The sequence below is a fragment of the Tamandua tetradactyla genome, chromosome 6 (assembly GCF_023851605.1).
Source record: "Tamandua tetradactyla isolate mTamTet1 chromosome 6, mTamTet1.pri, whole genome shotgun sequence".
NCBI lineage: Eukaryota > Metazoa > Chordata > Mammalia > Pilosa > Myrmecophagidae > Tamandua > Tamandua tetradactyla.
This window is the reverse complement of record NC_135332.1, coordinates 17,885,802-17,900,664: the sequence shown is the minus strand read 5'-3', so window position 1 is coordinate 17,900,664 and position 14,863 is coordinate 17,885,802. Positions and strand designations below refer to the sequence as shown.

At 43.0% G+C, this 14,863-nt stretch overlaps 1 long non-coding RNA gene across 2 annotated transcripts; it reads left to right on the top strand.

Moving 5' to 3' along the window:
• Positions 1–11,217: 11,217 nt before the first annotated feature.
• On the top strand, positions 11,218–12,761 carry LOC143685840 (uncharacterized). Of its 2 annotated transcripts, none has more exons than XR_013176770.1 (3): positions 11,218–11,476; positions 11,898–11,972; positions 12,523–12,761. It is a non-coding gene; the product is annotated as an uncharacterized LOC143685840 (long non-coding RNA). The 2 variants fall into 2 exon arrangements; XR_013176769.1 differs by having other exon boundaries at positions 11,898–11,993.
• The last annotated feature ends 2,102 nt before the right edge of the window (positions 12,762–14,863 follow it).

The following is a 14,863-nucleotide window of genomic DNA, read 5'->3' as shown; positions in this document are numbered from 1 at the left end:
GAGGGCGCCAGCGGCAGCGGCCCGCCCGAGAGAGTGCACGTTCCCCAGGAGTCACGGGGTCACCGCTCTCCGCAGCCTGGGGGTTTCCGATCCAATTCTCTCAGTTGGTCCGGGGGCTGCGCATGGTGTGGGCGCCAGTCGCCTTGGTTTCAGGGAACCACCTCTCCAATTCTCCCAGCCGGCCCGGGAAGGGGGAAGGGAGTAACTCCGGCCGCTTGCCACCCCGCCCGGTAAGGCCCGCGCGCCTCGGCGATCTCACCTGAGCTGCTTCTCTCAGCCAGCCAGCCGTTCCAGGATGGGGTACGCTGTCTTTTTTATCTCTGTTGTGGCTTTGGGCGCTTTCTGTATCGTTTCTACTCCCCTAGTAGGTGTCCTGGAGAAGAAACTAAGATCCGCGCGTCTTACTAAGCCGCCATCTTCCAGGAAGTTCCCTTAGCCCTAATTTTAAGTAAGCTTAGTCTGTCCTTTGTGGGGTTAAGTTTCATATGAACAAACTCCAAGAATGAGGGCTCAGCCTATTGCTTTGGTTGTCCTCCCTGCTTGTGAGAATATCAAGAATTTTCCACCTGGGGAAGTTGAATTTTCCCCCATTCTCGCCATTCCCCCAAGGGGACTTTTTTTTTGCCCGTGTCTTAATTGGGCTGTTTGTCTTTTTGTTGTTGAGTTATAGATATCTATATATATTCTGGATATTAATCCCTTATTAGATATGTGGCTTCCAAATATTGTCTCCCGTTGAATAGATTGCCTTTCTACTTTCTTGACAATGTCCTTTAAGGCCTAAAAATATTCAGTTTTAAGGAGATCCCATTTATCATATTTCTTCTTTCATTGCTCACACTTTGGGTGTAAGGGCTAGTAAACCACCTCATAATCAAAAGATCTTTAAGATACTTCCCTACATTTTCTTCTAAGAGTTTTATGGTCTTAGCACTAATGTTTAGGTCTTTGATCCATTTTGATTTAATTTTTGTATAAGGTGTGAGATGGGGTCCTCTTTCATTCTTTTGGATATGGCTATCCAGATCTCCAAGCACCATTTGTTGAAAAGGCTGTTCTGTCCCAGTTGAGTGGACTTGGCTGCCTTGTCAAAAAGCAACTATTCATAGATAACAACGGTCATTTCTGAACTCTCACCGCCTATCTATCTTATACAATTACCATGCTGTTTTGACCATAATAGCTTTGTAATACTCTTTAAAGTCAGGTAGTATGAGACCTCCAACTTCATTTTTCTTTCTCAAGATGTTTTTAGCTATTCAGGGCACCCTGTCCTTCCAAACAAATTTGATGATTGATTTTATTATTTCTGAAAAATAAGTTGTTGGGCTTTCTCCGCCGGCCCGCCGTGCGGCGCCCATGCCCCGCAGCAGCCGACCCGCCCGCCCTCCTTCTCCCCCCTCCTCCCCCTCCTGCTCCGGCCGCTCTCCAACCACCACGGTGCCCTCTTCCCCCGCCTTCACCGGCTCCTCCACCACCAGCCTCTACAGCCTTGCCGCCCTCACCTTTCCTCCTCCAGAACAGCTACTGGGGGAGTGCAGGTAATACAGAGCAGCTCCCGGAACCACGAGGGAGATCAAAGGGACGGCGTACCCCATCCTGGAACAGCTGACTATCTGGGAGAACCAGCTCCAGTGAGATCACCAAGGGGCACGGGCTTTCCTGGGTGGGACGGCAAGCGACCGGAGTCCCTCCCCTCACCTTCCCAGGCCAGCTGGTAGAATTGGACAGGCGGTCCCCTTAGGCCGCGGCGGCTGGTGCCCCCACCACACGAGGCCCCCCGGAACAACTGAGATAGTTGGGTCGGAAATCCCCAGACTGCGGAGAACAGTGACCGGGGGATCCCTTCCAAACACGTGACTCCCCCGTCGGCTGGGAATAGTGCACTCTCCCGGGCTGCGACAGCTGGCGCCCTCCTGCCACACTTGGTGCCCCGGGCCGACTAGCTAATTCGGCCGGACGCTCTCCCGTGCTGTGGCGGCCGGCAACCCTCCCCGCATTCGGAACCCCAGGCCGGCTGGCATTCTTCCAAGACGCTTCGGCTACCGAACCTCCCCTACGGCGAGAATTTTCCAGAGTTAAAGGACCCACAGCAACTTTCACTGGTGGAACCCGTAGACAAACGTGTGCCACGAGCGCCACCTACTGGGCAGGATAAGAAAAACAGAACCCAGAGATTGCACAGAAAAATCTTTCAACCTGAGGGGTCGAACACCCAGGGAAATCTGACTAAATGCCCAGACGCCAGCAGAAGATAACGGATCACACTCAGAAAATTGAACATATGGCCCAGTCAAACGAAGAAACCAATAGTTCAAATGAGATACAGGAGCTGAAACAACTAATGCTGAATATACGAACAGAAATGGAAAACCTCTTCAAAAACGAAATCGATAAATTGAGGGAGGACATGAAGAAGATATGGGCTGAACAAAAAGAAGAAATAGAAAAACTGAAAAAACAAATCACAGAACTTATGGAAGTGAAAGATAAAGTAGAAAAGATGGAAAAAACAATGGATACCTACAACGACAGATTTAAAGAAACAGAAGATAGAATTAGTGATTTGGAGGATGAAACATCTGAATTCAAAAAAGAAACAGAAACTATCCGGAAAAGAATGGAAAAATTTGAACAAGGTATCAGGGAACTCAAGGACAATGTGAACCGTACAAATATACGTGTAGTGGGTATCCCAGAAGAAGAGAAGGGAAAAGGAGGAGAAAAACTAATGGAAGAAATTATCACTGAAAATTTCCCAACTCTTATGAAAGACCTAAAATTACAGATCCAAGAAGTGCAGCGCACCCCAAAGAGATTAGACACAAATAGGCGTTCCCCAAGACACTTACTAGTTAGAATGTCAGAGGTCAAAGAGAAAGAGAGGATCTTGAAAGCAGCGAGAGAAAAACAATCCGTCACATACAAGGGAAACCCAATAAGACTATGTGTAGATTTCTCAGCAGAAACCATGGAAGCTAGAAGACAGTGGGATGATATATTTAAGTTACTAAAAGAGAAAAACTGCCAGCGAAGACTCCTATATCCAGCAAAATTGTCCTTCAAAAATGAGGGAGAAATTAAAACATTCTCAGACAAAAAGTCACTAAGAGAATTTGTGACCAAGAGACCAGCTCTGCAAGAAATACTAAAGGAAGCACTAGAGTCAGATACAAAAAGACAGAAGAGAGAGACATGGAGAAAAGTGTAGAAAGAAGGAAAGTCAGATATGATATATATAATACAAAAGGCAAAATGGTAGAGGAAAATATTATCCAAACAGTAATAACTCTAAATGTCAATGGACTGAATTCCCCAATTAAAAGACATAGACTGGCAGAATGGATTAAAAAACAGGATCCTTCTATATGCTGTCTACAGGAAACACATCTTAGACCCAAAGATAAATATAGGTTGAAAGTGAAAGGTTGGGAAAAGATATTTCATGCAAATAACAACCAGAAAAGAGCAGGAGTGGCTATACTAATATCCAACAAATTAGACTTCAAATGTAAAACAGTTAAAAGAGACAAAGAAGGACACTATATACTATTAAAAGGAACAATTAAGCAAGAAGACATAACAATCATAAATATTTACGCACCGAACCAGAATGCCCCAAAATACGTGAGGAATACACTGCAAACACTGAAAAGGGAAATAGACACATATACCATAATAGTTGGAGACTTCAATTCACCACTCTCATCAATGGACAGAACATCTACACAGAGGATCAATAAAGAAATAGAGAACCTGAATATTACTATAAATGAACTTGACTTAACAGACATTTATAGGACATTACATCCCACAACAGCAGGATACACCTTTTTTTCAAGTGCTCATGGATCATTCTCAAAGATAGACCATATGCTGGGTCACAAAGCAAGTCTTAACAAATTTAAAAATATTGAAATCATACACAACACTTTCTCGGATCATAAAGGAATGAAGTTGGAAATCAATAATAGGCGGAGTGCCAGAAAATTCATAAATACATGGAGGCTCAACAACACACTCTTAAACAACAAGTGGGTCAAAGAAGAAATTGCATGAGAAATTAGTAAATACCTAGAGGCAAATGAAAATGAAGACACAACATATCAAAACTTATGGACGCAGCAAAGGCAGTGCTAAGAGGGAAATTTATTGCCCTAAATGCCTTTATCAGAAAAGAAGAAAAGGCAAAAATGCAGGAATTAACTGTCCACTTGGAAGAACTGGAGAAAGAACAGCAAACTAATCCCAAAGCAAGCAAAAGGAAAGAAATAACAAAGATTAGAGCAGAAATAAATGAAATTGAAAACATGAAAACAATAGAGAAAATCAATAAGACCAGAAGTTGGTTCTATGAGAAAATCAACAAGATTGATGGGCCCTTAGCAATATTGACAAAAAGAAGAAGAGAGAGGATGCAAATAAATAAGATTAGAAATGAAAGAGGAGACATAACTACTGACCTCACAGAAATAAAGGAGGTAATAACAGGATACTATGAACAACTTTACGCTAATAAATACAACAATTTAGAGGAAATGGACGGGTTCCTGGAAAGACATGAACAACCAACTTTGACTCAAGAAGAAATAGACGACCTCAACAAACCAATCACAAGTAAAGAGATTGAATTAGTTATTCAAAAGCTCCCTAAAAAGAAAAGTCCAGGACCAGACGGCTTCACATGTGAATTCTATCACACATTCCAGAAAGAATTAGTACCTACTCTCCTCAAACTGTTCAACATAATCGAAGTGGAGGGAAAACTACCTAATTCATTCTATGAAGCCAACATCACCCTCATACCAAAACCAGGCAAAGATATTACAAAAAAAGAAAACTACAGACCAATCTCTCTAATGAATACAGATGCAAAAATCCTCAATAAAATTCTAGCAAATCATATCCAACAACACATTAAAAGAATTATTCATCATGACCAAGTAGGATTCATCCCAGGTATGCAAGGATGGTTCAACATAAGAAAATCAATTAATGTAATACACCATATCAACAAATCAAAGCAGAAAAATCACATGATCATCTCAATTGATGCAGAGAAGGCATTTGACAAGATTCAACATCCTTTCCTGCTGAAAACACTTCAAAAGATAGGAATACAAGGGAACTTCCTTAAAATGATAGAGGGAATATATGAAAAACCCACAGCTAATATCATCCTCAATGGGGAAAAATTGAAAACTTTCCCCCTAAGATCAGGAACAAGACAAGGATGTCCACTATCACCACTATTATTCAACATTGTGTTGGAAGTTCTAGCCAGAGCAATTAGGCAAGAAAAAGAAATACAAGGCATCAAAATTGGAAAGGAAGAAGTAAAACTATCACTGTTTGCAGACGATATGATACTATATGTAGAAAACCCAGAAAAATCCACAACAAAATTACTAGAGCTAATAAATGAGTACAGCAAAGTAGCAGGTTACAAGATCAACATTCAAAAATCTGTAGCTTTTCTATACACTAGTAATGAACAAGCTGAGGGGGAAATCAAGAAATGAATCCCATTTACAATCACAACTAAAAGAATAAAATACCTAGGAATAAATTTAACCAAAGAGACAAAAAACCTATATAAAGAAAACTACAAAAAACTGTTAAAAGAAATCACAGAAGACCTAAATAGATGGAAGGGCATACCGTGTTCATGTATTGGAAGACTCAATATAGTTAAGATGTCAATCCTACCTAAATTGATTTACAGATTCAATGCAATACCAATCAAAATCCCAACAACTTATTTTTCAGAAATAGAAAAACCAATAAGCAAATTTATCTGGAAGGGCAGGGTGCCCCGAATTGCTAAAAACATCTTGAGGAAAAAAAACGAAGCTGGAGGTCTCGCGCTGCCTGACTTTAAGGCATATTATGAAGCCACAGTGGTCAAAACAGCATGGTATTGGCATAAAGATAGATATATCGACCAATGGAATCGAATAGAGTGCTCAGATATAGACCCTCTCATCTATGGACATTTGATCTTTGATAAGGCAGTCAAGCCAACTCACCTGGGACAGAACAGTCTCTTCAATAAATGGTGCCTAGAGAACTGGATATCCATATGCAAAAGAATGAAAGAAGACCCATCTCTCACACCCTATACAAAAGTTAACTCAAAATGGATCAAAGATCTAAACATTAGGTCTAAGACCATAAAACAGTTAGAGGAAAATGTTGGGAGATATCTTATGGATCTTACAACTGGAGGTGGTTTTATGGACCTTAAACCTAAAGCAAGAACACTGAAGAAGGAAATAAATAAATGGGAGCTCCTCAAAATTAAACACTTTTGTGCATCAAAGAACTTCATCAAAAAGTAGAAAGACAGCCTACACAATGGGAGACAATATTTGGAAACGACATATCAGATAAAGGTCTAGTATCCAGAATTTATAAAGAGATTGTTCAACTCAACAACAAAAAGACAGCCAACCCAATTACAAAATGGGAAAAAGACTTAAACAGACACCTACCAGAAGAAGAAATACGGATGGCCAAGAGGCACATGAAGAGATGCTCAATGTCCCTGGCCATTAGAGAAATGCAAATCAAAACCACAATGAGATATCATCTCACACCCACCAAAATGGCCATTATCAACAAAACAGAAAATGACAAGTGCTGGAGAGGATGCGGAGAAAGAGGCACACTTATCCACTGTTGGTGGGAATGTCAAAGGGTGCAACCACTGTGGAAGGCAGTTTGGCAGTTCCTCAAAAAGCTGAATATAGAATTGCCATACGACCCAGCAATACCATTGCTAGGTATCTACTCAAAGGACTTAAGGGCAAAGACACAAACGGACATTTGCACACCAATGTTTATAGCAGCATTATTTACAATTGCAAAGAGATGGAAACAGCCAAAATCTCCATCAACAGAAGAGTGGCTAAACAAACTGTGGTATATACATACGATGGAATATTATGCAGCTTTAAGACAAGATAAACTATGAACCATGTAATAACATGGATGGACCTAGAGAATATTATGCTGAGTGAATCCAGCCAAAAACTAAAGGACAAATACTGTATGGTCCCACTGATGTGAACGGACATTCGAGAATAAACTTGAAATATGTCATTGGTAACAGAGTTCAGCAGGAGTTAGAAACAGGGTAAGACAATGGGTAATTGAAGCTGAAGTGATACAGACTGTGCAACAGGACTAGATACAAAAACTCAAAAATGGACAGCACAATAATACCTAATTGTAAAGTAATCATGTTAAAATACTGAATGAAGCTGCATCTGAGCTATAGGGTTTTTTTTGTTTTTGTTTGCTTGTTGGTTTGTTTGTTGTTGTTGTTTTTTACTATTATTACTACTTTTATTTCTTTTCTTTATATTAACATTTTATATCTTTTTCTGTTGTGTTGCTAGTTCCTCTAAACCGATGCAAATGTACTAAGAAACAATGATCATGCATCTATGTGATGATGTTAAGAATTACTGAGTGCATATGTAGAATGGTATGATTTCTAAATGTTGTGTTAATTTCTTTTTTTTTTTTCTTTCCGTTAATAAAAAAATAAAAATAAATAAAAAAATAAGTTGTTGGGATTTTGATTATTATTATACTGAATCTAGGAATATGTTACCTAGAATTGACATCTTAACTATATTTAGTCTTTAAATCCATGACATGATATGTCCTTCCATTTATTTAGATTTTCCTTGATTTCTCTTGGCAATGTTGTGGCTTTCTTTGTATAGGTGCTTTCTGTCCTTGGTTAAATTTATTTCTAGATATTTGATTCTTTTGGTTGCTATTATAAATGGAATATTTTCTTGATTTCCTCCTTAAATTGCTCATTACTAGTTGTATCAGTTTGAAAAGATTTATGTACCCTAGGAAAGTCATGTTTTAATCCTAATTAATCTTGTGAGAGCAACGGTTTCTTCTAATCCCTATTCAGTACTATAGGTTGGAAACTTGATTAGGTTATCTCCATGGAGATGTGACTCAATTGATTGTGGGGATTAAACTTAATTAGATGGTGTGCTGGTTTAAAAAGATGTATGCCCCCTAGAAAAGCCACATTTTAATCAAAGTCCCATTTCATAAAGGTAGAATAATCCCTATTCAATACTGTAAGTTTGAAACTGTAATCAAATCATCTCCCTGGATGATGTGATTTAGTTAAGAGTGGTTGTTAAACTGGATTAGGTGACGACATGTCTCCACCCGTTTGGGTGGGTCTTGATTGGTTTACTGGAGTCCTATAAAAAGGAAACATTTTGGAGAATAGGAGATTCGGAGAGAGCAGAGAATGCCACAGCACCACGAAGCAGAGAGTCCATGAGCCAGTGACCTTTGGAAATGAAGAAGGAAAATGCCTCCTGGGGAGCTTCATGAAACCGGAAGCCAGGAGAGAAAGTTAGCAGATGACACCATGTTCACTGTATCCCCTTGCAGATGAGAGAGAAGCCCTGACTGTGTTCTCCATGTGCCTTCTCATTTGAGAGAGAAACCCTGAACTTCATCGGCCTTCTTGAATCAACATATCTCTTCCTGGATGCCTTAGATTGGACATTTCTATAGACTTGTTTTAATTGGGACATCTTCTCGGCCTTAGAACTGTAAACTTGCAACTTATTAAATTCCCCCTTTTTGAAAGCCATTCTGTTTCTGGTATATTGCATTCCAGCAGCTAGTAAACTAGAACAGATGGAGATGTGTCTCCACCCACTCTATGTGAGTCTTGATTAGTTTACTGGAATCCTATAAAAGGAGAGAGTTCTTTCTTTCTTTTTTTTTTTGGCATGGGCAGGCTCCAGGAGTCAAACCTGGGTCTCCGGCGTGTCAGGTAAGAATTCTACAAGACAGTTCCTTTCTAAGAATGACAAGAAAGACACAGCAGAGCTGAGAAGAGCCACAAGGCTGAGAGAACCAGAGTCCACCAGCCAGCGACCTTTGGAGCTGAAGAAGGAAAACGCCTCCCAGGAAACTTCACAAAGCAAGAGGCCTGGAGAGAAAGCTAGCAGACACCACCATTTACCTTTCCAGCTGAGAGAGAAATGCTGAATGTCCTCGGCCTTCTTGAACCAAGGTATCTTTCCCTGGATGCCTTAGATTGGACATTTCTATAGACTTGCTTTAATTGGGACATTTTCTCGGCCTTAGAACTGTAAACTAGCAACTTTTTAAATTCCCCCTTTTAAAAGCCATTCCATTTCTGGTATATTGTATTCTAGCAGCCAGCAAACTAGGACACTAGTGTATAGAAGCGCTACTGGATTTTGCATTTTGATCTTGTATCCTGCCACTTTGCTGTACCCATTTATTAGCTCTGGTAGCTTTGTTGAAGACTTTTCAGGACTTTTACATATAGCACCATGTCATCTGCAAACAATGAAAGTTTTACTTCTTCCTTTCCAATCTGAATGCCTTTTATTTCTTTTTATTGTCTAATTCCTCTAGCAAGAACATCCAGCACATGTTGAATGACAGTGGTGACAGTGGCATTCTTGTCTTGTTCCAGACCTTAGAGGGAAAGCTTTCAGACTTTCACCCTTGAGTATGATGTCAGCTGTAGGTTTTTCATATATGCCCTTTATCGTGTTGAGAAGGTTTCCTTCTGCTCCTATCTTCTGAAGTATTATTATCAAGAAAGGATGCTGCATTCTGTCAAATTTTTTCTATGTCAATCAAGATGATTATGTGGAAGATGTCCATTTCATCTACAAAGGTTTTCTCTTTTGATTTGTTGATGTGGTATACTATATTAATTGATTTTCTCCTGTTGAACCACTCTTGCATACCTGGAATAAATCCTGCTTGGTCTTGGTATATATTTATTCAATGTGTTGCTGGATTGGATTTACAAGTATTTTGTTGAGGATTTTTGCATCTATATTCATTTAGATTGGTCTGCAACTTCCTTTTCTTGTAGTGTCTTTGTTAGGCTTTGGTATTAGGGTGATGTTGAGTTCATAGAATGAGTTTGGTAGCTTTCGCTCCTCTTCAGTCTTGTTGAAGAGTTTGAGCAGGATTGGTGTTAATTCTTTCTTGAATGCTTGGTAGAATTCACATGTGAGGCCATCTGTCCTGGACTTATCTTTTTTGGGTGATTCTTTATGACTGACTCAATCTCTTAACTTGTGATTGGTTTGTTGAGATTGTCTATTTCTACTTGAGTCGATGTCAGTTGTTCATGCTTTTCTAGGAAGTTGTCCATTTCATCTACATTGTCTAGTTTATTGGTATACAGTTGCTCATAGAATCCCCTCATTACCTTCTCTTTTTTTTTGTCTTTTCCCTCTGTTTTTTTTTTTTTTTTTTTTTTTTTAATGCTGAGGGCTACATTTCATTCTTTGTCCATGTAACTATACCATTATTCCAGTACCATTTGTTGAATTTTTTTTGGAGGGGTAGGGGGAAGTGCAGGGGCCAGCAATCAAACCCAGGTCTTCCACATGGCGGGTGAGAATGGTACACCAGCCTCCACAGGTGGAAGGATTGACTTAAAGCATCTTCATTGCTATTTATCAGTCTCGCATTTCCACTGGTTCCTGGCTGGTATGCGAGGCGCTTCTGGTCTCCAAAGTCCCCGCAAAGAGTAGTTTCTAACAGTTCCTGACTATCTACTTGCTGCCCTGGAGGACAAACTAAATCCTGACATGCCCTGTGCTGCCTCCTTGATCCCCAAGCAGTATACCTTGACTCCTCCTTCATGACACTGACGAGTACCGACCCACCCTCTCTCCAACAGTCTTTCCCTTTCCTTCTGCAGCCATGTACATGATTGAAGTTGTTAGCTTTAGAATCTTTCCCTAAACTACAAGCAAGTCTTCTCTGCTTTATCCATGGTTTGACTCTAGAAGTTGAAAAGAATAAATGGTATTATATTTTCATGCCCATGCAAACATTTTTCACTGCTGGGCCAGTGTGTTAAGAACATACATTTTGTATCCAATGTTTCATAACTTGAAATCACTCTTAGAAGACTCGAGGACTGTAAATTCTTTCTTTACACATAATCAATAACTTAAAATTATGCCACACTTATTCTCTTTTGAATATAGACCAGAATGTTCTTATATAATTGTTTAATTTTTCCTCGAGTTTCTAGCTAACTTTTTGGGGGGGCATATGTACTTTAATTATATTCCTATTATACTATAAATTCTATGGAATCCTGATTTTCCCTGGAAACCTCCCTCTTAGAATCTTTATTCCTCTTGTTCCAATGGAGACTGGTTGCTCTCTAGTGTATGATGACCAACCATCCTTTGTCCAAGACTGAAGAGTTTCCAAGGACATGAGACTTTCAATGCTGAAAATGGGAAAATCCCAAGCAAACCAGGATAAGTTGGTCACCCTATGTATGCCCAAGATAAAACTGTCATCTTGGAACTTCTTTCAGCTCTTCTTCTAGGTTGATTCAGTTTCCTTGATCTTCTGTCTTTATTTTCTGATTTCCCTAGAAATCAACTAACTTTTTAAAGAAAAGGTATGTTGATGAGAAACTGTGTACTTATATGTCCAAAATATCTTTATTCTGCCCTAAGGTTTACTGATAGTTTAACTAGTCATAAAACTCTAGGATGTTAATAATTTTCCCTTAGTACTTTGAAGGAACGTTCTATTTTCTTTTAGCATCTTTCTTTTCTTTATAGAGCCTGCTTCTCTTTTCTCCTACATTTTCTATCTCTTTTTCCTTCAGCTCTGTGTTTTGAGATAATTCCTTTTATTTTCCAGTCTTCTGTTGAACTTTTAATTTTGGCTTTTAATTTCAAGAGCTCTTTGGTTCTCTTTTTCACCAATAAAATCTTGTTTTATGGATGTAACATCTTCTCTAATCTCTCTGAGTTTACTTATTCGTGGTTTTAAAGACCGTGTTCTGTTTCATGAATCATTTCTGTTTCCTGTAGGTCAGTGTTTCTGCTGTTTTCCTGATTCCTCCTTCTTGCTTGTGGGTCTCCTCCAATGTGTGGGGTCCATCATGGGTAAGGAGAAGGACTGGGGTGGTAGGTTGGAGTTTACTCTGCTGTTATAGAAATTGGCCTCTCCATTCCCTCCTGAGTGAGACCTCTGTGTTGCCAGGGTGAGGACGGGCTTTTGCGAGAGAGAGCTAATCCGGTTCCCCCCATCTCCCTGTGCTGGGCTGTGTAGTGCTTTCCTCTGGCACATCAGCGTCCTCGCAGGTGCCACAACCATGCCTGGTGGCCGTTTAGCTCGAGAGGCCATAACTTTAACCCTTGGTTGTTTCATCTTTAGCAAGGAGCCTTCTAGGGTTTGATAGAGTGAAATGCACAAGGGGTGGTATGGTTGGTATGGTTGCATCCTAGACCTTCGATGACCCCTGGGTGCTCGGTACCTCCTGTGTTTGCTCTTTTCCCTACGGTGTCTACTGAGCCTGAGCAGCAGCCTCTCTGGGGTTCCGTCTGTGCTGGCTGCTGGCTCCTCTCTCCGCTGTCCCCTCAGAGCCTACTCCAGGCTGCAGCATTCTTGCCCGTGCACCCCAATAATCCATCCTACCCACCGTCTCTCTTCCAGGCTTTGTGACACCTTCACCCTCTACCCCCAGCCCCTACCGACCCGGGGGTGTCTCGGCGTTTGTGGGTGAACCCCTTTTGTGCCCCTGCGCCCACATTTCAACGCGGACTCGGAAGGACCTTGTTCAGCCGTCACCGCCTCCAAGTGGAAGCCTTACCCTAAGGCTGGATTTGGGTTTGGCTGGAACTGGAGGCTCCCATAACATGAATGAAATTGGACAATTCTTGATACTTGTAACATGCCAGGCTCTGAGTTTCATGCACTCTGTCTCATTTATTCCTTGTAATTATAATTGTTCCCATTTTATGTTTAAAATTGAAGCTTAGAAAAGGTAAGCAACTTATCCCAAATCACAGGCCTAGTAAAAGGTAGAGCCGGAATCCTAACACACGCTGCTTCACACAGAGGTCCAGATGTTGACCATCTGCAGCCTCCCCATGGCCCTGCAGGACGGTCGTCCAGCGGCCAGCCCAGCCGCGGCCTTCAGACCTCAGGGATTTCCACACCACGCAGGAGGTATTGCTTACACCAACCCCAGGCTTCCCGCGGGGGCCTCGCTGCCCCGAGAGGGAGGGGCTGCTGTGGAACTGTGCCTGCATCTTCCTCTCTTCCACGTTATTAATGCACCGCAATGACAGCCTCACCTGGGTCACCTCCTGCCCTGACAGCTGTGGGAAGAAGGAGATGAGACCTGCCCAGTGGGTGGGTACGGGGCGGGGGCAGGCCTGGGCTAAGGCAGAGCTGTTCCCCATCATTCCCTCACCTGGTCCACAGGTGACACCGCAATGGGCATTCATAGTTATAGCTACTCTTCACTGAAGGCCTGCCAGTCAGATGCACCAGGTGTGTCGTCACTAGAGCTCCAGTAACCTTTCAGGTGGGAACTATTATGCCCATTCTTTGGATGAGAAAACTGAGGCTCACAGGTTAAGGAACTTGCCGAAGGCCACCGAGCTGGTAAGTGGCAGAGCCGGACTTGAACCAGGGTCTGAGAGGTGGTCATGGAAGCTTGCCCCATACACAGTTAACAGGATTCCCACCTCATCCCCACAGCCTGCCCTGGCCCCGAGGGCTCAGAGCTCCAGAAATTTCCAGACCTGGCTGGGCTGTGACCCTCAGGTGTTTTGGAGGGTGGACCCTGGGCATGCGCTGGGAGGAAGGGCCAAGTGGCTGTGGGTCAAAGTTCCAGAGGAATCCTGCTGTGGCCACCTGCCCCCTCCCCCGCCGTGGTGGGGTAACCGCGGGCGACCAGGATTGACTTCTGCGTTTAATCACATTTGCAGCTGACTAGCAGAGCAGGCGGTCGGTCTCGCCAGAGCAGCTGTGCAGACGGTGGAAAAAACCAGGGAGTCTGAGGAAGGGGGGATGGGGGTGGAAAGATAAGTTAAGGAAGAGGAGGTGATGTCTAACCTTTCAAGAACAATTGTCACAAAAATCGGAGGTCGGAGAGAAAAGTTTTACAAAAGCCCCTGGCTGGATGCCTCCCGCCCCTAGCAGGAGAGTATGCCCCAGAGACCCAACTGGGGGGCACGAGGAGGGGTGCAGGGGCAGAGAAGGGCCTGGGGTGGGTGGGCTGGACCCGGAAAGCAGCTCCCTTCTGTGCTGAGCTCGTCTGGTTCCCCTAAAACTCAGGACGGAGTCTCCACTTCAAGGACAAGGAGAGGTGTGGGTTGCTTCGGGAAGTTTCCATGCTCACCACCGCGGGTGGCCTTGGGTTTGGTGATTGGCCCGGTCCTCTGGAGAGCCCCATCTCCTACTTCCCACCAGGAAGGCAGAGAGGGGGAGGGGTGGGCAGGGGGAGTGAGCGGGCTGGTGGGTCCCTAGGGCAGAACTGCTCATGCATAAAACAGGAGGGACCTTTTCCTCCGCAGCTAATCAGAACCTCCGGCTGTAAGATTGCAGATGAAGGGTCTAGTACAAGGCATTTCCCTTGCAAATGAAGCTGCTGCGCCTGCGTTTTCCCCTCCTTAATACCTTATCCGTACACAGTCGGTGGGGGCTGGTGCTCCTCCTGCCCTGCCCCTGGCAGCTATTTGGCACATTTCAATTAGCTCCACCGGTCCTCGGTAAACAGAGGAGGCAGGCTGCAGCGTTTCCGCCCGGGAACCCATCACCCCTCCCGAGCTAGGGCCAAAGCCCTGCATGTCCGGCTGCCTCCAGCACCAGCCTCGCAGAAGTGCTGGGCTGAGCCTTCAGAGTGGAGGGGCTTTGGGGAAGCCGGTGGAGTGGGGGGGGGGGTCCCAGGGACATGCTACATCTTAAGGGAGACCCTTAACGGAGCCCTGGTCAGAGGCATGGCAGCCTGTGGAGCTCAGCCCCCAGAAACCAAGAGACGAAGCAA